At 41.5% G+C, this 25,175-nt stretch overlaps 1 protein-coding gene and 2 long non-coding RNA genes across 7 annotated transcripts in view; 1 reads left to right on the forward strand and 2 right to left on the reverse strand.

Moving 5' to 3' along the window:
* PDE4B (phosphodiesterase 4B) overlaps positions 1-8,389 on the reverse strand; it is a 261,207-nt gene extending 252,818 nt beyond the window's left edge. Inside the window, exon 1 of the mRNA XM_082227590.1 lies at positions 8,261-8,389. The gene's annotated coding sequence lies outside the window, so the exon portion shown is untranslated. The remainder of the gene's footprint in view (positions 1-8,260) is intronic.
* A 106-nt stretch (positions 8,390-8,495) lies between these two features.
* The window catches only part of LOC309534982, a 60,778-nt gene continuing 44,098 nt past the window's right edge, over positions 8,496-25,175 (forward strand). The window contains exons 1-6 of one of the 5 annotated variants that reach the window (XR_014220950.1): positions 8,605-8,720; positions 9,401-9,468; positions 11,115-11,223; positions 14,639-14,795; positions 18,738-18,867; positions 22,190-22,357. This is a non-coding gene — a long non-coding RNA (uncharacterized lncRNA). The other 4 variants (XR_014220949.1, XR_014220951.1, XR_014220953.1 and 1 more) reach the window with 4 other exon arrangements.
* On the reverse strand, positions 18,882-22,275 carry LOC309534986. The gene is made up of 3 exons (XR_014220959.1): positions 22,151-22,275; positions 21,190-21,315; positions 18,882-19,176 (listed from the first exon to the last, which is right to left on the reverse strand). It is a non-coding gene; the product is annotated as an uncharacterized lncRNA (long non-coding RNA).

Raw genomic sequence — 25,175 nt, forward strand, 5'->3', positions numbered from 1 at the left:
AACCCAAGATCTCTTTCCAGGTAAGTCACCATCAGTTCAGGTCACATCAGTGATTTGTAACGTTAGGATTTTTTAATTATTATTTTGCCCCAGTGTGCATTATTTGAAACTTACTTTCATTGTCTTGTGTAGTTTTCGTAACTTGCTTATGAAAGGAAGTCACTTCAGCTACTGCAGCAGAATCAGAGATTTGCTTTACAGCAGTGAAAGATCTGGACAGACTATAAATCCACTCCCATTTGGTGCCATATTTGCCTGTATTTATCACCATGTAATAATTTGCAACACAGGCAAACAAATATGTGAATCCATCTCTCTCCTGTGTTTTCTAACAGTTCTTAGTCTTTCTATGGACGGTATTAATTAAAAAGACAACATGATGCGCTTCAGATGGTACTAGACTACAGCTCCTTTTATCCTTTACCATTGGCTGCAGCTGATACAAGTTGGAGTCCAAAAACAGGCCTGTTGGCTACCCCTGGCTCATTATCTGCAAAGGACCAATTTCAAAATCAAAATATCCATTCCAATATGAATCAAGTTAACTGAATTGCTTCTGGAAAATGCTCTATGCCTCTAAAAGTCCATGTCTATACTGCATGAAAAGTGATTTTTTGCTCATTTTCTTACATCAACCTATAGGATCCAAATTGTGAGATATATCTAATTAATTTGGATGTTTGCATTATTACAGCCAGAAAAGTAGCATGGCTTACCTCATGTCAAATTGTCTTGTCTTCAAAGAGACACGCAGTCTCCTGAAAACACACATATCTGATGGCATCAAAGAAAAGGGCCTCATTAATTTTGTTTGTGCAAATAAGAAACAATTTCATTTCAAGCTTTAAATGCAAAACAGAAGCCAGAAAGCATTTGGGAGGTCCTTCAACGCAGAACTGAACACCAATTATAGCACACAATATATGAACTGATCTATAGCAGCCCAACACTGCAGCTTTAGGCTGTACTACAGACATGTACAGGGACACAGTAGTTGTGGAACTTGGAAAAACGAACTGTTCAACAATACCCAGGGCTGTCCCTATCATTAGACAGAGTGAAGCAGCCCTCTCGGGCACTGGCAGAGGAACGGGGGTGCGGAGGGAGCGGACCGCCCATGGCACCACTATTCTGGTAGGGTGTCATCGCGGCGCCCTCCCTCCCCCGACAACCGCCACACACACACCTGGTCACCATGCCCCCACAGTCGGCACACACACACCTAGTCACCATGCCCCCACAGTTGGCACATCACGCCCCCAGAACACGCACCATGCCCCTGCGGGCGGCGTCCTTGTGGGTGGTCTACACCCCCCCAGATGTGCGTCACTCTCCTGTGGGGGCGCCAGCCACACCCCCACCTGCTCTCCGACCCCGGTAGCGGAGCATGCAGCTTAGCCACTGATCTCAGGTAGCAGATGCAGGGGGCAGAGAGTGGCAGTGACAGATTGGAAGACAGAGCTGTGTATGCCACATGACCTGCCTTTTGACCAATAAACTAGCCTCCTGTCCTCAAGTGTTGTTTCATGGCTAGTGTTCAACCCTAGCTTCAACACTGTTCCACTGCAACTGTAGAAGTGAGATTCAGCTACCAGTCTGGTCAGCTTATGAACATGGAAATGTGGCTGAAGCACCCGAATGCCTTGGGCTGGCCATCTGAACTGATTCCACTTTAGAACTACATTTATAATGCTAAAACGTTACAGGGTGTATAAATGCTAGGGTACTAATGGCAAAAGCTGGAATGAAAATCAAAGCACACTTTTCAAATATTAGATAGACAATGGGCAACAGTGCTGACAGTCTAACAGCAGGGGGGAAGCAGCAGCCTTATGCAGATGTTCTAAATATGGTGGCAATCAGCCTATGGTGGGATGATATCACTCCCTCCTACACATCATGACTATTGCCAGATTTAGAACAGTTGCATAGGTACTAATAGTTCTTTTCCTAAATATACATAAGATTTCATAACTCAGAGCCTTTTTCGCTCAGATGTTAAGTGAGGGGTAGTACCTCTGGTGGGGGACACACCATGCTCCTTCTGGTGTAGTTTGCCCACCTTCAGTCCCCACCCTGCACTCAGCTCTCACCTGTGGCCCCAAGAAGCTGTCAGCATGTGACAGTGGTCACATTCCGGGAAACGGCTTCAACTGACCAGGTGAGGATAGCGGATAGGTCTCAACCCCTTGGTTTGTTAGGGACTTCCCCCTGCATGTGAAGATAGGCTCTGGTGAATGGAGGGATGAGACCAATAGTGGGCCCAATGGTCAAAAAGGTGGTTTCTGCAGGTGCTGTAGAGGGAAGTGAGGGGCAGATGGGGCTCATCAACCTAGAAAGATAATCCATCTAGGAGGGAAAAAATTCTGATCCTAAACCTCTGCTGCCTTGCGGGATATCCACAGGAAAAGAAAAGGCTAAGAAGTAAACCCTACACAAATCCAGAGTAGAGTCCCTAAGAGAGTTGGATGGCACCTTGTACGCCTCCTTTCAGCAACTCATGCAACCCAGCTGGTACCAAAGTATTGCTCTGCTTTCCTTTGGACCATATCTGCAAGGCCGAGAGGGAGGTCTTGTCATCTGGGCAGCCCAGGATCTCCATACACACTTCCCAGGTTTGCACCCTGGGGAGGTAATTTCAGTGATGCTAATGCGGTGGCTTGACCTCACCCCCAGAGGCACATTCCATTGTCTCTCGAGACACATGGATGCCAGCAACAACTTTTTCACATGCAGGGAGATGGTGACTTGAGGATGCTATCAATGAGTGCTTCCCACATATGCATTCTGAGGGATAGTTGGGTAGAAGACTTTGTAATAAAAGTAAAAAGGTATACAAAGGACTGAATTAATTCCTAAGTTGAAGCCTTGAGGACACACACATAATACTATGTTCCACTGAGGATTTCTTTCAGGTAAAGACATTTAGAATTAGGTGTTCTGACTGCATTATACACTGCAACTAATTGCAGCTTCCCATGCAGCCTTTTACCTGAACCCTAAGCATACACATTCATAAACATTACATTAACTGGGCTGTAATTGACAGGTAAGTAAAAGTGGGTTGTAATCTTAGGCTGGAATTTAAAAGGGCATAAATGCACCCTGTTTCACTTCAGTGCCATGTTTGCCTCCATTTGCCTGCAAAAATTTGTACCCCTGACATCAGAAAACAGCTTGATTTTCAGTCGCAAGTTTCTAAGGAGTTTCTAAGGAGAAATCAGGAGGAAAACAGAATTAATTTTTCCCCTTTGTAAAAAAACCCCCACCAAAACCTCATATGAGTTTGCTTCAAAGCCCTAGTAATAAAAGTAAAGGGCTTTTTAGATTACAGTATAGTGAATAATCCTTAAGAACAAAATATACAATAACAAAATGTACTAATCAATATACCCTGAGAATTCAGATCATCTTCAAGTGAAAACGACTTTTCCACAATATTTTCATCCAGTTAACCAGTTCTTGCAGCAGTGTACCACACTGCTACCATTTTTAGGCACAAGTTTTATTTTACCGAACATATTCTTGAACAGGACAACCTACAGCCATCATAGCTTTTTTTCCTCACTGAGGACTAATATATATCACTCATCATCACTCAGTGTGTGTTAGGTGAATATGTGAATGGTCTCATTGAAAAAGTACTGTATTGTGTTTGAGGTAACATCAGCAAATATGAAACTTCAATCCATGGTCTTTGACCTGAAATGGCTGTTTAACATTATACAAATAATCAAGGGATGAAAAACATGTACCTGAGCTCACCCTGAGATTATCAGGCTAAAATTTAAAAAAAAAATATGCATTTGTGTACTTTATTAGCTGTGTAGATTATCATAAAAACAACTATGCTGAATAGCTTCCAAGCAGAGTGAAGCTAACAATAAAATCTTTATAAAGTGGTTGATGAAATGGAGATGAATTAAAATCATTTAAGATTTTCTAAACAGAAGACCTTCCAATTAACCTCCTAAAGGGTGCACCACTTTAGCAACAACTTCACTTTCAATGATAAACAGCACTTAGACATACAAGGTGCACCTATGCTACCCACTTGGCTCCTTTTTAACGCCATATTATCCATGGGCAAACTGGAACAAGCCATCTTTAAGGAACTTGCCAACGAAGATGATACACTAAGTATATATTTGCAGTACGGACCAGTGGCATGGAAAGTGTGTGACAATTCAGGAACTGTATCAGTTCTGCTTATCCAGGAATCAATTTTTTATGCAATAGCACTGCAGCGGTACCTTGGTTTGCAACCGCTTTGGATTACAACTGTTTTGGATTACAACCACGTCAAACCCGGAAGTGTTCCTTTTTTTTGGATTACAACCAATTTTGGTTTTGCCCCATTGGCGAAAGCGAGCCTTGGGTTACAACCTGTTTTGGTTTACAACCAGACCTCCGGAACGGATTATGGTTGTAAACCAAGGTACCACTGTACTGAAAAATGCACACATGTCTTTCATCAGGGTTCTCCACACCAAACAAAACAAGATAGCTGTACATTGATATTCATATCTGCTGAAACTGGAATTCCTGCCATCCGAAAACAAATCAAGTGCTCACAAATATTAAAAAGAAGGTATTCAGAATATGCCATTATCCATAAAAGCCACAAAGCACCTGTCTATCCAAACAATCCATCTACTGTTAAGATGAAGAAGATACTAAGAAGGGGCACCCTAAGACTTGGGTGGCATACTTTTAATCTACTATCTCCTAAGTAAACCCTTTGCCAGCCACTTCACAATACCTTGAAAAAGCTAACAGAAAGCCTTCTTTCATTCCACAAGTCTCCAAATGTCTGCCATCAACCCAGGGTCATATCACTGTGAATCCAGTCATTGAAATACCTGTGCTCATCTTGAAGAAATTGTTGCTTTCAAAAGCAGAATGACTGGCAAGAAATTCAGGAGAATGTTGTATGTTATAGAAGGCAGATGTCAATGCCACATGCAATGTGTTGGAAAGACTACATAATTTTGCACCCATTTCAGAAATGGCAGGTCACCCATCACAACAAAATAACTTGAATAACTGATAGAAAAGCATTTTAAACGTAGATACTACCTTTCAGACTTAGAAATATTTCCAATTGAGAGATCATCCAGTCACGACACCCCACTGGTCACACTAGAAGCAAGACATAACTCCTTAAATCAGAGCATCCTAACATTCTATAGCCTTAATTTAAAGAACAACATTGGCAAGTGTATATGGTGTTGTTTTGTTTTGTTTCTAAAACATGATCTCCCTAAGAACTCTTTCTCTCCTTTGCATTCTTCGAATTATTACCTTGGTCCCCAGTATCTGGTCTGTAATGCAGATATATTATGCACAAAGTTGATCAAGTAAATATTAGTATATAGCTTCAGATAAAAACGTTTTGGCTTGCAATGACTTTTAATTTGTAATATTTTTAACTTTATCTGATGGTTGTGTTTATCTTTCCTTTGTTGGATGCAACTCTTGAGTGTGTTTGCAGGAGTTAGATGTAAATAGCAAAGTATTGTTATTAATGTTCTTGTAATAACAAATACATTTGGCCTTAAGATGTAATGGGTAATTTTCTGCTTCTACTTACTTAACTACCCTTTCAAACTAAATATACATAACACAAATCTTGCAGGTAACAAAATGAAAGAGGAAGGGAGAAAAGTTTTGTTTTTTGTTTTCAGTTGCATGTATAACCAAAACTAACATCATTATTTAAATATGAAGTACAGTATTGATTTCTTTAGATATGTGACCCCAGTAAAGATTGCGAAAATGTAAAAAAAAATCCTCTAAAATATGCTGGAAATGTAAAGATAATAAAGGTATGTTTTTGCATATGTGGTGGACCTGTAAAAAGGCAAAAGACTTCTGGGAAATGATATGTAATGAATTTAAAAAGATGTTTAAGAAAACTTTTCATAAAAAACCAGCAGCCTTTTTTGCTTGGAATAACGGGGGAAGAAATACCAAAGAATGTATGCTACAATGGCTGCTAGAATGCTATTTGCTTAAAAGTGGGAAGAGGAGGGTGTACCAGCGAAGAAAGAATCGATAATTAAGATGATGGACTATGCCGAAATGAAAAACTTACCGTGAAAATCAGACACCAAGACAAGAAAAAAATCGAGATTGGGGAAAAATTATAGACTATGTTAAAGACCACTGTAAATATGTCAAAATATTAGCAGGATTGGTGCAGCATTTATGAACTAATTTGATATTTTAGTTAAATATGAAGAAGCGAAAATTAATTGGAAAAGTAATTATATGCAAGGGGAAGAAATGAAAAAAATCGGAAACCGGGGGGTGGCAGTCAAACAAGATGAATTTGGTGTTAAGATGAATGGGGAAATGTTATTTTTCTAAAAAATCTTGGATTTTAAAAAAATAAATAAAAAAGATTTCTTAATACTGTATATGTTTTAAAAACCCACTGTTACCCAACCAACATATTATTGGCTCCTAAATAGTATAGTTCCAATAAAAGGATTTTCTTCTTCCATGTAGATAATGACACCTTGAAATATATACAGCTGCTGATAATGAACGTAAAATAATACAACCTTCTAATTCAGCATTCTCTAGCTTTTTCTGTAAATCTTATGGTTAATCTTCAAGACAGTTACTTTATGGGACTCTCCATGAGTGTCCCTGCACAGCAACTGAATTGATTGCTCTCTTTTTCTTGTTCAGGAAATACATACAATGCTCCATCAATTTCATGTCACCTGTTACCCTCACTATGAACCAACCACCTAAAAACACAAATATGTCCTCCAAACAATATGTAAATCAAAAATGGAGGGTCTAGGTCTTCCTATACCCACAAGTCCCTCCACATCACACTACATAAAAGAAAAACATTAACTTATATAAAAAGATGTAAAATAAAGGAAAGAAAATGGACCACACAATTATTGTTATTACAAGAAAAAACACTGAACAGAGATAAACTTAGACTGATACATTTTGTTTTTCTAAACATAATATATGATAGAAGGCAAAAATAACAAAATGTGTGGGCCAGTGTCCTGCCATTCCATTACAAATCTTATGAATGTGATAGCAACAGGTTAGAAAGAGCTGAGAACTTAAGGATTAATAACTGAAATTACTTTTCAAAAGGAAAAAAAATGGATGAAGCGTGCGCACACACACTTTGCTTATTAGTGAGGATACCCATTTTTTCACATGTCTCAATCTTATATAAATGCAACAGTAAAATTCAGAAATGATGCAGTCCTAATTAGAGCTACTGTATAATGTGTAAACATTATGGCCAAAGAGATGAGCGGGTAACCTGAACACATCCACCATGTATGTGTATCACTGGTGAACGAGTATGCTAAGGTAAAACCAATATTCCTTGATGCATCATATTAAAGATCAAAAGCAGACTAAGGGATACAACAGTAAGTAGAAGGCATGAACTAGTGTTGTCACAACCGTTCAAATATCTCCCACAGTTCTGCAACCCATTTATCCATCCCCCCACCCAGCCACCCCCCAGAAAGTAGGTCAAAAAGAAAAGCAAGGAAATAATCACAGCGCAGCTATAAGCAAAACAGTGCAAATTGCCCTGCTTTCCACTGAACAGTTAACCCTCCGTTATGATACCACACACTCACTTCACGGTTCGGGCAGAGTTTTTGTTCCAGAGATTGTTTGGTGCAAGTTCAGAGGATCACCCGCCCGCCCCCCAACCTCCAACCGCCGGGTGCTTCGCCTCCGCTGTTGGCGCAGGGAACAGGCAGGCCAGTCTTAACCTGTCGCCCCCGAGAAGTCTCCTCGACAGGCACCTTGGCACCCCTAAGTTCACCGGCGCTGTTCTTCCTGTGGGTGCTCTGGCGGCGAAAAGGCGCCAGGAGTTTGTCCTCGCCTGCGCGAGCCAGAGAGCCTTGCATATGTGCAGCACGTTCCAGAAGCCAGAACACCGTCGGTAGGCAGGCGGGGAGGCATTCTGGTGTCCCTTTTGGGTGGTTTAAACTAATTTTAATAATATTTTATATTAAAAAAAACCCTAAATGCCTCCTCCGCCCGTCTCCCCACCGCCACCCAGGTCATCTTTTGGTACCCCTATGACGGGAAAAGCGAGTGTGCTGCCCACCTCCCCGCACCGCCTAGGTAAACAACCCACGCCAATTCCCGCGGGTTTTTTTGGTAAGGGCTGAGGGGCCGAAAACGTTGCTGCACCACCTCGGCGTCCCCTGGCTACTCGCCTCCCCCCCCCCTTCCCCGCCCGGGAGTATCTTACCTTTGCCGCTATCCTTCCTAGCGGAGGCGGCAGCGGCGGCGGCGGCGCGCGCTCCCTCTCCGCCTGCCCGCCCCGCGCGCCCTGAAACGAGGCTCCCTCGCCGCTTCCGCCGGAGAGGCGAAAAGGCGCTTTCTTTTCTGCGCCTCCCGACTAGCGCTCGTTGTTGCTCCTCCACCTGATGCTCCCCCAGCAGCGCCCAGCAGCAGCAGCAGCCTCGGTCTCTCCTCGGCGGCGCCTCTTCGTGAGCAGCAGCGGCAACAGCGGCACCTAAGGCTGCCTTAGAGCTCTGCCAGGCTGCCCAAAGCAGCGCGCTGAACGGCAACGTAACACAGTTGGTGTGTGTGTGTGTGTGAAGGAGGGGAGAGGGCGGGACGCCACTTGTCGAGGCTGCTCTGCTCAGCCAGGCAGCTCCAGGCGCCGACAGACCCTCTCCAAACACGCAAACACCAGTTGCGCCCTGGTCAGTGGGGACGGCAGAGAGCTCGCGTTGCTTTGGGAGGAAGGGGTGGGGGAAAGAAATATTAAATCTCGGGCAGGAGGCTGAAAGATTAGCTTCAGAGATCCGTGGGGGCACAAATGATCCTCCGCCCCTTCTTTAATGAGCAAGGGGCATACTAGCCGTCAGGCAAGGGAAGTCATAAAATGGGGCCTACACGGGATGTTATATATCGCAATGTAGTCTGCGCCGCTTTGTCAGACTTCAATACTTCAGTCCTTACAAGCTGTTTAGAAGTTTCTCAGGTAAGAAGTGCTTCTCTGTGGCCATATTTGCCCAAACTGATACTTCACGGCACATGACACTCCTGTGTTTTTCTCATAAAATTTGCACACCGTCATTATTTGAACATTACCCATTTCCACCTGCAGTTTCCTACAAGGAGGTGGTCTTGTGAAAGAGAGGAGGTTTCTCTGTTTGCCCAAACCTGGAATAGCCTGTATTTGCTTTACATAGTACAGTATTTTGCATAGCACACATTTGCACAGTCGTTTCTTGCCGCACAGAAATTGTTTTGCATGCGCATATGTACTAAAGGTTTGAAACCAGATTGATTTCCTTATCTCGCCCCAAAAGCCCCGCAGTTTTGTACAGTATGCAACAATTCTTAACTGGATATTCTTTGTCCCTTTGTGTGACTACAGTTCCCAGGATTTATACTGATATGAGACATAAACTGAATGAACATGTATTCCAGCTAGCAATAAAAGAGGTAAGGCAAAGCTGCATTTGACCATAAAACTGATAGGTCCAATCTCCTTCCACTCCTCCAAGAATGCTACTTTTATAAACCATTTCCGCAAGGGAGGAAGAGGGGCTGTTTGCACAACTGGCAAGGCTTGAGCAGGCCCTCTGCATAGGGCCACTGGTGGCCACCACACATGCTGACCTGGGCCTCCATCAGGCACGACCACCACCATTTCTGCTCCTTAGTAGTGCTGCAGTTGCCAGTTACTCAGCCTATCCTGGACGGGATTACCTTATAGTGTTTTGAGGGTGGAGGCCAGGGTGTGCCATGTTATATCACCCAAAACATGGCTGGTGCAGACTGGAGCTGAGTGAGCCCTTGGCACTCATCGCAAAAGCTCTGGTGCCATCAAGTAAGCCCATTCAGGGTGAGTGGGTGAATCACTGGCAGTTCTGTGGCTGCAGCACTGCTTGTGGGAGCAAGAGTTTGTAGCCACTGATAGCAACAGTGGTGGGTAAGCAATGCATTGATAAAGGCTGGTTCAGTGGGGGAAACAGGGTACTGCCCCACCAACCTCAGTCCACCTTCAGCCAGCTTCCAGACTTACAACAAATCTGGGTGATGGAACTGCTTGTCAGCTTCCTCATCCATTGTCTCAGAATCCAGCCACAGTGTACATTTAAAGCAGTACCATACCACTTTAAATAGTCATGGCTTCCTAGGAACTGTTGTTTGTTAGGGGTGCTGAGGGTTGTTTGGACACCCCTAGCCCCCTCAGAGAGATATAATTCCCAGGATTCCCTGGGAAGAGGGATTGATTGTTAAATCACTGTGGCAAAAGATGTTGCGAGGTCTGTGGACTGAGCCTGCCATGATGTCAGTGAAGCAAGGCATGAGATTCTACAAGGACCTACTTCACTGAAAGACAATATGATTGCAACTTTCAAGTGATATTCACAGAAAAAAATCCTAAAGGGCCTTGTCCATGGAATATAGAGGAATAATTACAAATATAGAATTCTCTATCTGAGCTGTGGATTGGGGATTATCTGATCTCTTTAATGGGAAACTGTGGTGAGAGTCCTAAGCAAAGGTGATCAAAGCCATCTGTTTGTTGTTGACAGAAGAGTGCCTCCCAGCCAGGATTGATGAAGAGATGTTGTTTTTAGGAGTTTATACAATCAAACTGCTGTGAAACATGCTATGAAATTTGTTGCCACTTTAAGTTCTTATGCACCTTATAGCACAGTAGTATTAATTGCTATTTATTTTACAATGTATGATCAAGCTTCAAGGAACTATGAGCACAGTTCTTTTAGCCCCTATGAAAATTTGTTAATTTCTGTACAATTTGGTATAGTACTGCCATGCAGTGGCTGTTAGATATATTATTGTTGTCATGAGATTACATTAGGATGATCATTATATTTGTTATTAATTGATATGTTTTAACTGAAGGACAGTTTGTTTTATGATGATTTTAAGTGTTATTTATTTAACTTGAGTTATTTATTGATTTACTTATATTTGATATTGTAATGATGTATTGATTTGCATTTCTGCTGTAAGCCACTTTAAGCATATTTATATGGCAGGAAGAAGCAAGAGATACAAACCCTTCTCCTTCTTGTTGCCCTCTCTCTCACTTTGCTCTCTTCTTCAACCAACAGTGAAAGCAGACATGTCTCTGCTTGCTCCAGCTCCAGGCTCCAAATAAAATTATTTTGCCTGTATAGTTTTTACTGCTGCCTTTGCTGTGAACCAATGCAAGACTATCGAGTAAGTAAATCATATTTTAAACTTACTTTACAAGTTGTTTTTTGTTTTTGTTTTTTTGTTAAGTGAGGTAAGAAGGAGAAAGCCAGCTTACTTTGTTAGCTGGACTTGCTCAAAAGGCAGGTTTTGCAGCCTAATTCCCAAAGCTTCTATTTTGCTGCCAAGGATGAGATTTTAAAACCCTATTTAACTTACGCACATGGGAGACTGAAGAGATAAATTGTAGTTAATATACCCTCTCATACTCATCAAACCAACCCCACACAAGTCAAATTTAACTTCCAATAGTAGTCCAATAGCAACCATTCTATGTGCGTCCAAAATTGATGCGCAGTCACACACTTGTTGCTGATGCAGAAGTTGCCCGAAAACAGGGCTGGGGCTGAACAGGGAAGGCTTATGTACACCTTCACACCAGATGTCAAAGAGAACAACAACTACCAGACTTTTAAAAGACATCTGAAGGCAGCCCTGTTTAGGGACGCTTTTAATGTTTGATGTATTACAATATTTTAATATTTTGTTGGAAGCTGCCCAGAGTGGCTGGGGAAGCCCAGCCAGATGGGCGGTGTATAAATAATAAATTATTATTATTATTATTATTATTATTATTATTATTATTATTATTATTACGCTTTGCTGAAACACACAGGGATCAGGAATAGAACCCCTGTGCAAAATGGTTGCCGCCTGTATAAAAAAGAAGTCCTTAATTGCTAGCATGAAGAGGGATCTCAGAATCTTCTATTAATTTTTGAAAGCTGTTTTTTTGCTCTGCATTTCAGCAGCTCTTAAGATATCATAATGAAACCATGCATAACAATTCCTAAAGTCAAGAAACAGGGTTTCGTCTATGTTTTGATACAATTGGACACCATTTTGAATTAAGGTGGTGGACTGAAACTTAAAAACTGCACCGACTTTAACCACTGATTTTTTAAAAAATGCACTGATTTTTCCCACCTTAGAATTCTGAGTAACGCTGGGTTTGAGGCTGCTAGTATCCTGAATAAGGAGAATAAAATGTTATTTGGGAAATTATTTTAAAACATCGCTCCTGTGGATACTCTCAGAGCAATCACTTGCCAGCAAGAGCAAAAAGCTACCAGCCTTTCTGCACACTGATGGAACATCCATCATATCCTATATTTGCTCAGGCTACACCACTCTGAAAAGGACAGATGATGCTACCAAGTCTGAGGGAGCCCTGGTCCAAGTGTCCTCTGCCCCCCTGCTGTGTTCCTGCTGCTTCTTTCTCCACTGCAACACTGGTGACTTTGCTCCCACTCTCCCACTGCAGGTGGCAGTGGGAAGAGGTCTCTCTCTTATTTATTTTTAAAAAAATATTTACACCCAGGATTGGGTGGCTGGGCATGCTCAACAATAAAGTGCTGCTCAGTATTGGAGAATGAAGATGGTGGGCAGGCCAGGACAGTGATGCTTGAAAAATAATTAAAGTAGCAGGTCCTGCGTTCATTAAAAAATAAATAAATGCATAATTAATCTGACATGAAATATTCTGATGAAGACTGAAGCAATTATGTTGATGTGAACTGCCGTAGATTAAAAAACCACAAAGCAGGTAGGGTGATAGCAATGCCACAGAAGCAACTTGTCATCAGGGCACAAAACACCTCTTCTGCCTCTGCAGAAGTTTAATTGGAAGCTACAAAGCAGACTCTTGCTAATTCTCCCATATTAATTAGGAACCCTGCTGTGGATTTTCAGATTATGCACATTAGTGAATAAACAAACAAGCTTGAATCATCATTACAATCCAGGAAGTCATGCTACAGAGAGCATTTTGTGCTCATTTGGGTTAGTGTCAATTAGTGTTGTTTATGGGGGAAATGTGCTTATATATTGGTAAATAGGCATTAGGGATGATTTTTTTTGTTTAAGTAATGGGCTCTCTAATCTCAGAATTTCAGTTGATGTAGTTTTTTGTAGCATTTTTGCAAACAGGATTTTATCCGTGTGAGTGTGTGTGTGTTTGTGTGTATCCCTAAGTAGACTGCACCCATTAGAATTGGAGGACTGTACATATATTCCATCACAGAATGGAGGGGCAAAATCCTCCATTCTGACAATCCCAGCTTTCATAATTATAAAAAAGCAAGTTCTTAGCCACGAAGAAGAGATTAAAGTCTGTGAGCAATGCTAAGGTGAAGTCTCCACATCTAGAGTGGGATTCAGTATTTTTAGTGAATGTAAGAACAAACAGCAAGCTATGTATAGTTAAGTAATTTTTGACTCTGAACAACTTGGAGATATCTTACTACCCTTTCCTATTACTGGATCTTTTATGGGGGGAAATTGAATGTCACTGATCCTGGTATACAGGTGCTCAGAAAATTTCTATTACTCAGTAGTTTTTGTAGAGTGACTTTAATCAATGTAATATCCACTGCGTTTCTGCCACCCACATGTGTGCTGATATTCTCAAAGAGTTGGTAGGAAGTGTTATTAAAGCTGGAATGATTAAGCATGTGGAAAAAATCAGACTTGTAGAAGAAGGTTCTTAATTGCTTCTGCAAAGAGGCATGCTGCTTCACTACCAAAAAAGGCCCTCCAACTGCAGAGGGGGTGGACAAACAAAAAAAGGACTTCTGAATTTGGAGAAAAGCAGAGGTATCATTGGCAGAGGTCTGAGTCCTAGGCTATGTCCATGCAATACATTTTAGGCGCATGGCTGGCCCCTCAAGCATCCTGAACTGTGTAGTTTGTTAATTGTTGCTGGAAATTAGAGTTCTTTGGGGAGTAAACTAGTTACTAAAATTCTTTGTGGGACTGTGAGACATCACATGCTTAAAATGTATTATGAGGATGTGGCCTCGTCTTTGGTGCTGGGCTCTGGAACTATTACTCCTTCCCCCTTTTAAACTTGTTTTTAAAATATCGACATGAAATCAATTTCATATCAAGTGACAGAAAATGCAGTGACCGAAGGGCTTTGCATTGTCTTTGCTATGTGCCCTACATCAGATAAATAGTTTAAAATAAAATAAGGAAATCTGATCAGAAAAGGATTTAGGGGTAAAAAAAGTATTGTTCTGCAAATTGATAGACACACACAATTCAACATCAAGTTCAACTGCAGAAGCTGGAAATTAAAACTGGAAGCTGAATGTTGCATTTCAGGCCTAGTTTTTAATTATTTGGCAACATGGGGGGGGGAATGATGCAACACAGGCTGTGCTCTCTTCACCGCCAATGCATTTTCTTTAATGTGAACAGACCTGAATATTTATAGTTTTATTGATGGTAATTCCTTTGTAGTACAAACCTAGCCCAGAACTTCTTTGTTATGCTGTTTGTCTCAGATGTTGTGATTCAAAATGCATGTCTAAATAAAAAGGATTTTTATTTAGAAGTAAATGACTGAAAGGAGCATATTAAGACGGGCTCTGTTTTTCAGTACAAGTGGGGCCCTACAGCAGAATCTTTGCAGTGTAACCCCAATCCATGCACAGCGTGCTGCTGTTCAGGAGTCCAGGTGGCCTCAGGCAAGAGCCTTTCCTGTTGTTCAGGCTTCTTCAGAAGAGAGGTTTTCCTGTGAATGACAGTGGGGTAAGGTACGTGTCTGGAGAATGATGGGAAGCAGGCCCGTGCAGAGCTTGTCTGAGGCCCAGGATGGGAGTCTTGTTAGAATGAAGTTATAAACTAAAACAGTCCCTAGCAGGGTCCCCCTATTAGCTTAGCCTTCCGAGGCCTGGGACAAGTGTACCCAGCTGCCCCCCGCCCCTTTGCATGGGCTTGATGGGAAGAGTTCTTCCTCTTCTCGTTCTTCTCTCCTGAAACATCCCGCTTTACCGCAAGTAGGTACAGTGGTGCCCCGCAAGACGAATGCCTCGCAAGACGGAAAACCCGCTAGACAGCAAAACGAATTTCCTATGGGCTTGCTTCGCAAGACGAAAATGTCTTGCGAGTTCCTGCAGGGTTTTTTCCTCCCCCCCCCCTTTTTCCCAAGCCACTAAGCCGCTTATCAGCTGATCCTAAGCCGCTAAGCCGCTTAACAGCTGATCCGCCAAGCCGCTTATCAGCTGATCCGCTAAGCCGCTTATCAGCTGATCCACTAAGCCGCTAAACAGCTTATCAGCTGATCCGCTAAGCCCGCTAAGCCGCTAACAGCGCTAATCCGCTAAGCCGCTAATGGGCTTGCTTCGCAAGACGAAAAAACCGCAAGACGAAGAGACTCGCGGAATGGATTATTTTCGTCTTGCGAGGCACCACTGTATGGGGGAGAATTTTCAATTCTGTATGCATTTAAAGGCAAACCTACTTAATTTACATTTTCTTTTTTGAATATTTTTTATTAAGAATTTCAACATAGCAATTTATCAAAAACACATCATCCTCATTCCCCCCCCCCCGTTTTTCCCTCCCCAAGAAAAAAAAAGCCCAACCTTCCCACCCCAGACTTCCCTCAGCTCCTCTCTCTGGTTTTTCAGCACATGTTATTCTCTGCATATTATAAAATTGTAAAGATCCTTAATTGATCTATCTATATGTTACCAATAAAAAGTTTGTGTATGTTTATTCAAACCCTGCCAAGGAGTCCAGTTCATTTTGTTGTTTCTTTAAGTGCTTTGTAAAAGGTTCCCATTCTTTAAAGTCACAGTTGTCCTTATCACGTAGTTTGCGTGTCAATTTTGCCAATTCCACACAGTCCATCAGTTTCTCTTGCCACAGTTCTTTGGTCGGGATTTCTTCGTTCTTCCATCCTCGTGCTATTAAGACTCTTGCCGCTGTTGTCGTGTACAGGAAGATGTTTTTTAATTTCCTTGGCAGGTCTTTTCCAACAATCCCTAACAAAAACACTTCAGGCTTTTTTACAAATGTTAATTGGAACATTTTCTTCAACTCATTGTATATCATTTCCCATAATTTTTTAATTTTACTACAATCCCACCACATATGGTAAAATACTTAATTTCCATTTTCTGAAACTCTTCCAATTGAAGCCATTCTTCTAAATTGTCACTTCTCTGAATTTTGCAAGGGTATAACTTGCATAAGCTTGTGTAGGGTGGTCCAACTTTTCATACCAAGTGGGCTTCAAGAGTGCTTTGACATGGAACCACCCTGTGCTAGGATATAACTGCTTAAAAGTGCATAAGCTAGTAAAAATGAAAGATTCGCCACTTCCAAAATGTAAGAAGGACAATTTTTTAAAATATCACAGGATTTGTTTTGCTAGCCCTAATTTCCATTCGCTTTCAGGATACCCTTATAAACTGTAAGAGGCATGAGGTCAATTCATTCTTTCCCCTCTTCCTCCATATATCTAGAGCACTCTTCAACAGTCATGCTTTATCCCAAAGAATCCTGATAACTATAGTTTATGGAGGGTGCTAAGAATTGTTGAGTGACTCCTCAGAGAGGAGAACATTTCGTTCCTCTCTCACCTGCTTGCAACCATAGCATTAACTGATAGACTCACACAAGCTGTCCAAAATCTAGTTATTTTAGACACCTTTTTTCCTCTCTGCAATAGAGGTCTTAGAGCTGTTGCTTATAGAAAACAGCAGAAAAACCCAGGAATTTAGTATGCCTGTGATTGGGCAGTTATGTATCCTCTAGGTCTGGGCAATGTCCAGGGCCGACAGTATATTGTAGGTGGGGCTTGCGTGCCAATTTTGTTTTTTAATAATAACTTTATGCTAGGTACTGCCATACCTCTGCTGCTTGGTTTTTAATAGAATTTTGACAGCTACCTCGTGTGTGTGTGTGTGTGTTGTTTCATATAAAACTTTCAGTCTCTGCCATTTTGACAGTATTTCAGATGGAGTAACTAATGGAATGTTTAGGAGTATAATAAACAAAATTATGGGCAGGATATTTATTTTACAGTAGATTTTCTCCCATACCATGAGAGAGAGAAGAAATTCCAAAATTCCAGTTCTTTCTCCTTCTCATGAAATAGCTTTCGGTAATCAATCAATCAATCAATCAATCATTTACTCTATCTTCCAATTTATTTGTAACTCATATTCCCAAATATCTAATTCTTTGTTCATTTCTCCATGGTGTTTTGGTTATTTCTTGAACATCTTTTAAATTTTCATTCGAAACATTATAATGTAGCCACTGTGCTATCTTATAATTTATTTTATAGCCTGATATTTCACTGTAACTAGATAATAACCTTATGACTTATTTATAAGATTTCTGGGAGTGAGACACAGGGATTATATTAGTATCCAAAGAGCCATATTGGATCCTATGAATGTGTATGTTTTCTGTTATTGCGATAGCCCAAGGTTAAATGATCAGAAGGTCTGCGGTTCGAATCCCTGCAACAGGGTGAGCTCCCGTTGTTTGGTCCCTGCTCCTGCCCACCTAGCAGTTTGAAAGCACGTCAAAGTGCATGTAGATAAATAGGTACCACTCCAGCGGGAAGGTAAACGGCATTTCTGTGTGCTACTCTGGTTCGCCAGAAGCGGCTTAGTCATGCTGGCCACATGACCCGGAAGCTGTACTTGGACAAACGCCGGCTCCCTTGGCCTATAGAGCGAGATGAGTGCGCAACCCCAGAGTCGTCCGTGACTGGACCTGGCAGTCAGGGTACCTTTACCTTTACGGATAAATGACAGTAGCAAAGAGCAGAGGGTATAAAGGGCATCCCTGTCTAGTTCCTCTAGATAAATTTCTTTACAAACTTATATACAACTACATTCTGAGGGGCTCCCATTAATATGTAGAAACATTTACCTTATTTTTGGGTTGTCCTCTTAAAAACTGATATGTATTCAATCACCTGTTAATTATCAAAGATACTGTAATGATACTAAGGACATCACATTTGTCTGCAATCTATTTGTTTCTTATTTATAGGACACCATTTTATATTACTGGGATGTAATTACAGTGCAACCAGTCAGGAGTATGGGAAGTACCTGTGAAAAATGTCAGTATTTTCAACATCTCAGTCCTATACACATTTACCTGAAAATAAGTTCCACTGAACTCCATAAGTAAACAACTAAGGATGCGGAAGAAATTTGATTCAGTTCACATTCAAAGGTGAATTTATCAAATTCACACTTTCTGAAATATTTGAACCAAAGCACAGCTATCCTTCAAAATTCACATATCCAAATTTCACTATACAGTTCTCATACAAACAGTGTTTAGAATTATGCACATATCAGGAGGAAGTGTGTGTAAAAATAAATATATTAGTCAAAATAATATACAAAAATACATTATATTGGATAAATTCCCTGCACAAATCTGTACATTGGTTAAAATTGCATGCAAAATGTCTTTATGAGGGGAAGAGCTCATTAAAATGCAATGAATTTTCATAAGGATTTTTTAATAAATAAATAAATCACAAATTGCTGCAGAAATGTGGAGAATTAGATTTAAGACTGTAGAAACTGAGGTAACCAAAATCAACCGATCCTTCCATCACTAACTGTGAAAGCACTAAACCTGTTGTTAATGCTACTTGCTTGTAAATAAGGTATTGTTCAATCTTTCATTGCAATTAGAATTATTTCATTTTTAAGGCAAATATTTGAAACTGAGAAGTGCTTCAAATTCTGGCTTGGATTTCACCCCTATATTGAAATATTTTTGATGGCAACGAATTCCAGAAGAGCATCCATGTTATTCTGCTGCAACACAAATGGACAACAGGTCTGTGCCACAGGACTTTTTATTGTTTCTGCAATACTTTTGGTGCCTTGTGCATTAAAGGCATTGACAGTAGCCTGGCTTTTTGTGTTTTTTAAAACTGTTGATTCCCGGATTTCGCCTCCACTAGACTATCATCTATGAAGAAACACTTATACCACCATTATCTCCAACTGTATTGAATTTGTAGCTCCACTCTAATGCAGTTATGGCCCTGCTAATGCAACCTTGCAAGAACAGATGTTTGGACCAGGATAGCTTCAAGGGTTTTTCATAATGTTCTTTTAGACAGGCTCCTGCCATTGATGAAGTCTGAAAAATGTTAGTTGTCAGAGACTGTGCTAGCAAAGCAGGATATATTACATATATTTGTAACCTTCAGAGGGTGTGTGTGGTTGCTGAGGGTGCAAAACCGAGGGAATCTGCGGGGTCACATAGGGTCCCCATCCACACTCAAAATCCTTCACCCTTTTTCAAAAATAATAATAACCCAGCTATAATTTCCAGTTCTCAGGACTCCAGTAGTCTGTTTGTGTGCTTTAAATGTGTAGTGTGTGTAGCCATGGTGGTACATGTAAGAGTTCTAGCAGTGGAGGGGAGTGACCACATGGTAGGCCCAATGTTGCAGGGAAGGAAACTGTTCTGACTGAAAGCCAGCTGTTCAGATTTGGGCAGAAAAAAGAGAAAAAGAGAGAGAGAGAGAGAGAGAGAGAGAGAGAGAGAGAGAGAAAGCAGCAAACTCCCTTTTCAAGCTCAGCAGTGAAGAGCTAGTAATTTGAGTCAATGGTGCTGTCAGGACAGCACTCTGGAGCAGAAGTCAAGGGACTCACACAGTAGAATCAACAGCAATTGCAACAGGGCCTACTGAACCCCCATTCTGATGGAAGTGAAGTAAAACACAGGGACAGCTGTAAAGTCTGGGCCTACAAATTACTCAACAGCACCACAGAGTAGGGCACAATAGAAAGGGGATGACAGTGTTGCTCTTCTTTACTTAAGGAAGCTTCTTTAGCAATTTAGAATCTTTGTTTCAGTGCCTCAAAAGTGTTACATTTTGTTCTGAACTCTTGTGGTGGCGATCTGTAGCCCTCCATTTCCCCCCCCTCCCTGGCAGCACCAACCCCTATTAACTCTTCACATTTAATGTGGGGTGCAGATTTAATTCTCTGCTCTCTCGGGCACCTAAACAAATTGAGGCAATAGAGAGAGGGAGGGTCTCTTGAACTCTGCTGCTATTGGCGTTTACTGGGAGAGTGGAATGGATGGGAATTCTGACCAGAATCCCCTTTTTCCTGGGTTGGGCCAACAATAGCAGAAAAGCAAGGGGGAAGAAGGGCTATCCAGTACTTCACGTTCTCCCATACAGTGGTACCTCGGGTTAAGTACTTAATTCATTCCGGAGGTCTGTTCTTAACCTGAAACTGTTCTTAACCTGAAACACCACTTTAGCTAATGGGGCCTCCTGCTGCCGCCGCAACGCCAAAGCACGATTTCTGTTCCCATCCTGAAGCAAAGTTCTTAACCTGAAGCACTATTTCTGGGTTAGCAGAGTCTGTAACCTGAAGCGTATGTAACCTGAGGCACCACTGTACTTGTTTTAATTCCAAACTTGCTGGCCACATTGAGGAGCTGCTACTGAGCTAGTCCAGGCTAGTACTGCACTAAAAAAAACCCCTGAGGGCGGGATTCACTTCAGTAGGTGCCTTGTGCAAGGACTCCCTGTTGCATAGTAGGACTTCCTCACCTCCTTTTCCATCCCCTGCCCCCCCCAAATTGGTTTGAGGGGGTTCAGGAGAACCTCCAGAACAGCACATGGGGGCAGGAGAGAAGGAATTATTCAATCTGGCAAGCTGAAAAGGTCTTACTGATGGAACGTTTAACATAGCACGGTGTTGAATTTCCTCCTTTATTTTAAAATATTTTCTTATTTGAGAAGAGGACCGTACCCTTAATTCTTGCACTTGTACAAAAGTGGTCTCTTCATGCCCTGTAGGTTGTGGGGGAACTCCAACTCTGAGCCAACCACTGAATGGGAAGATGGATTTAGCGGAGGGAGAAATCTCTCCTTCAGCAATTGCTTATAGGCCCCCACATATTTTTAAAGAAGCAGTTGACAATTTAAACCATTATGTAACTGCTTAGATTAAAAAGAAGGTGGAAAATTGCTTCCAAAGCACCCATGGCTCTTTAAGTGGGGTGAGGGGAAGGGTGAGCAACAAATTGAATCCATTATAGCATTACGCTCCACATTCAGCATTGTTATCGGAAGTCATTATGCTATTTGGATAACTGGTTTGAATTGGATCATTTGGGCTTAAGGTGTACCTTGGTTCCCAGTTCATCCAGCATAATCTGGTTGTAACTTCAATTTGTGGCTGCGAAAGAAGGACTCAAGGTTTCTCTCCAAGTTGTTCAGGGTGGTATAAAAAAACGGACGCATTTGGATTTTGCCTGCAAAGGAAGCTTATGGGCTCATCTAGACTTCTTTCGTGGTGTGTTTCTAGGGACAGGTCCAGGTTTTCAAGCTCTGTGTCTAAGAGTTTTCTTTCTTGTTTTTGTCATGACACTTTCCCCAGGAAAGCCTGTGTTTTACCACTGAATTGGAGCCAAGCGCAGTCGGGTTTTCCAAGGATTGCCATTTGCTCTGATTCAGTGGTAAAATGTGGGTTTTTCCAGGGAAAGCACTAGGACGAGAAACAAAAACTGCTCAGACATGGAGCTTCAAAGCACGGGCCTGTGCCTGGAAAGCATGTCGCAAAAGGAAGTCTGCATGAGCCCTTAGAATACACTTCTGATTCTTCCTTTTTACAGCCACCCTGCCTTGAACTTTCCCATGTCTGACATCATGTGGGTATGGCTTGCTAAAAATGGATTTGCAGGCCTGATTAGGCCAGAGGTTCCGCACCACTACACTAAATTGTGGTTTAGCATTATGTTCAAACAAATACATGATGTGGTTTCATCCGTGAATCACATGGGTTGGGTGGCTGATCTTGTTACTTCCACTGCCAACATTGCCAGAGCAGACTGAACCTGTGGAAGTTGCCCTTGTCACAATGCAGTGGGAAAATTAGGGCATAAATCTCCCTTTCCCTCAAGGAACTGTGCAGACACATCGAGTTCTTTATTAAGGTGCCTCCACATAGTGAGTCATGGGCACTCGGATTCATGGCAGGTATCAAGAAGTGGCATATGCTGGCCATATAGAGCCATTCACTTTATAATTTGAGATGAATCATAACATCAAGGCACACTGACTCTCGCAACAAGTACGTAAGACATTCACCGGTAATTTTGTTCTGTCCCTTCCTCCTCTCTCTTACAGAGCCCATCTGTCTTTCATACTTGAAAGATGAACCAGGCTCTTCACCACTGGGGTTGCTATCAAGAACGAATGTCTAGCAAAACTGAGCCATCAGCCTTTCTGCCTCCAAGTGGTAGTGCATGTACTTTGCATGCAAAAAGTCCTAAGTTCAATCCCCATCATGTTCAGGTATGTTCCAGTCTGAAGAGTCCTGTTAGTCAACATGCACAGTACTGAGCTAGATGGACCAGTGATGTGACTCAGCATAAAGCATCTTCCTAAGTATCACTCATCACAAAGACATTTTGATGCCTTCTGAATAGTGGAGTATTTGATCTGGGCTGGTCTTTCGCAATAGTGTCTTCCTATGGAAATTAAAAGCAGGTTAATGAGTCAGGCAGATCAAGGTTTCCCAAGGAGCTGCTTTCAGCAGTTGATGCAGAGGAGGAGGCTGGGTAAGTGTTGATACTAAGCCTTCTTACATTTTGAGGCGTATATGAGTGGGTTACAAAACAAATTACTAATCTAGGCTGAGACTTCACAGGGCTGGTTGTTCAAGAAATGCTGCCGTCTTCTTGGTATGTGGGCTGGAAATGTCCCCTGACTGAAACCCTGGAGAGCAGCTGCTGCCAATCAGTGTCAGCAACAATGAGATAGATCTGACTCAGTATAAGGCAATTTTCTATGTTCTTAATAAACTTTTGGAGCTATAATAGTAATAATAGCAGAGGTGATGGTGATGGATGAATATTATGTGAGGGTTCTCTGCTCGCCTTCTATTTAGATGAGGTAGTCCAGGTTCACCCAGTTTGAAGTTTGATACTCCAACTACTTGCAACATGCTTCGTATCTCATCCTAACACTTTTTAATGAAGGGAACCTACATGAAGTATCATTTTCTAATAATTGCTCTCTTCCTCCCTCTGAAGTCTCCTTCTCTCTGTTATATTCATGCACACATTTTATGTGAGCTCTACTTAACCATGTAAATATGAAATACCAGATAGAGTATATTACGTATTGCTTAAGCAGGCCTGGGATGAAATCTCTCGTTATTTGTGCCCCTTTATGCTGTTCATGTATGCATCTTTTGACCTTTTGTGGGTGGTGTTTTCCATTCCTTTTCCCTTTTTTGTGATACATGCACATACCATCCAACTGATCAAAATAGGGATGCTTCTTTTTTGCCCCTGAGTTCTCGCAGGAGCTACATAACTCAAGTGAGAGCGTTGGACCAAAAAGAGGGCATTCTGGGATAGAATCAGAAATCACGATGGCTTCTGTAATTCTGGGGTTTCTCACTTAAAACTGGACGTTTGAGGGATATGCATATGGCCACCCTGTGCATGTATGCAACTTTACACTGGAGTAAATATAAGTTTAAATATGAACATTTAGTACCGAATCAAGCTTGCCAGCCTACTGATTTTAGCTGGCTAGGCATATACCTTACTGTATATGTATGTGACCTAACAATGGTATAACAGTTTTGCTTACAATTTATTGAACAAAAGCATACCTGAAAATGTTATGAATAGTTCCATGAAACGTCACAAGCTAGTAGACCTGTTCTGACAATGTATACTCTTTAAGCAAACTGCATGATTTTAAAAACTACTTACTTCCAAGTATGAATGCTCAGCACTATAGCCCAAAGGGATACTGCCTACAAAACAAACAAACAAACAAACAAACAAACAAACAAACAAAACGAAGGGAGGAAGACAAACTGTGATCTCTATGGAAGGTAAATTTTCTTAAAAATAGACTATTAAGGGTATAATCCTATATTTTGGGAGTAAGCCACATTGAATCCGGAATAAACATGCATAGTATTGTGCCTTAAGATATTTATGTTCTTTAGAAAATTAAAGCCTCCTTTTCTCCCAGTTGTAAACCTGTGTCTCAACTGTATCAGTTCTATGGGACATTCCCCCCCCCCCGCCCCCCACAAAAACAATCCTTTAAATAGAAAACCTGCTGGGCTAAAACCTTTCTCTTTTTGTGTGTGTATATGTGTGTGTTCAGGGATTTAAAAATATATACCATTTGTGTGTTTGAAGGAACATTATGATATGCAAGTTCCCTGCTGTAGTCTGCAACACACTAATAGGGATGCCCAACACTGCAGTCCAATACATTTCTTTGCAGAAATAAGTTCATGGAGTTCATGGGGCTTATCCAGGTAAGTGGGTATAGAATTGCAGCCTTAATCAGCCAGTGCATATTACTGTAGTTTCACACAAACATTAATTCTCTTTTTCCTGTGCCTTATTTAAAAAAACTGAAGTTGTTTCCATTATCATCTAAATATAATGGGTTTCCTTACTAACTGAAGGCAAGTAGAAATTCAAATTTGCTTTAGAGTCCACAAGATGGCAGGCTACTGCAGCATAAACCTTTGAGCTTACCGGGCAGGGAGAGAAAAGCTTTTTAGTTTGAAATTCAGAGGCAAGATAAATGCTACTTCAGATTTTTAAAAAATTCTTAAGTGACTTTTGTATTGGAAGGAAGCCTTCTATCATTCGACCAAGGTATTCTTTTTAAAAAGAATGTAAAGCTCCAGCTGAGAGATAAAACACATTTTGCTTTTTGTCCTGAGCACTGTATCTAATATCTGCTGTTAGTATGAGCTATGCCACTACAGAAATGTCACCACTTCCTTAAAGAACTTGGGGGTGGGGGGTGGGAGCAAGGAATGGCTAAAGGAACAGCACACATGCCAGAAGAGAAGGTTAAAATACACACCATCAACTAAGTCCTTTTTGTAGCCTATGTAGTTGAACATAAGACTACAGGATCCCTGTTGGATCAGAACAAAGGTCCAATTAGTCCAGAATTCTGTTTCCGTTGTGGCCAAGTGGGAAAGGCTATGGGAAGCCCACAAACAGGGCATGAATGCAAAAGCCCTCTTCTGTTTGCATTTCCCTGCAACTGGTATTCAGAGGCCTACTGCCTCAGAGACCTTATATAACTATTGCAGTCACTGATTTCTTTATCCTCTATG

Source organism: Podarcis vaucheri, assembly GCF_965113315.1.
Source record: "Podarcis vaucheri genome assembly, chromosome: 6".
Classification (NCBI taxonomy): Eukaryota; Metazoa; Chordata; class Lepidosauria; order Squamata; family Lacertidae; genus Podarcis; species Podarcis vaucheri.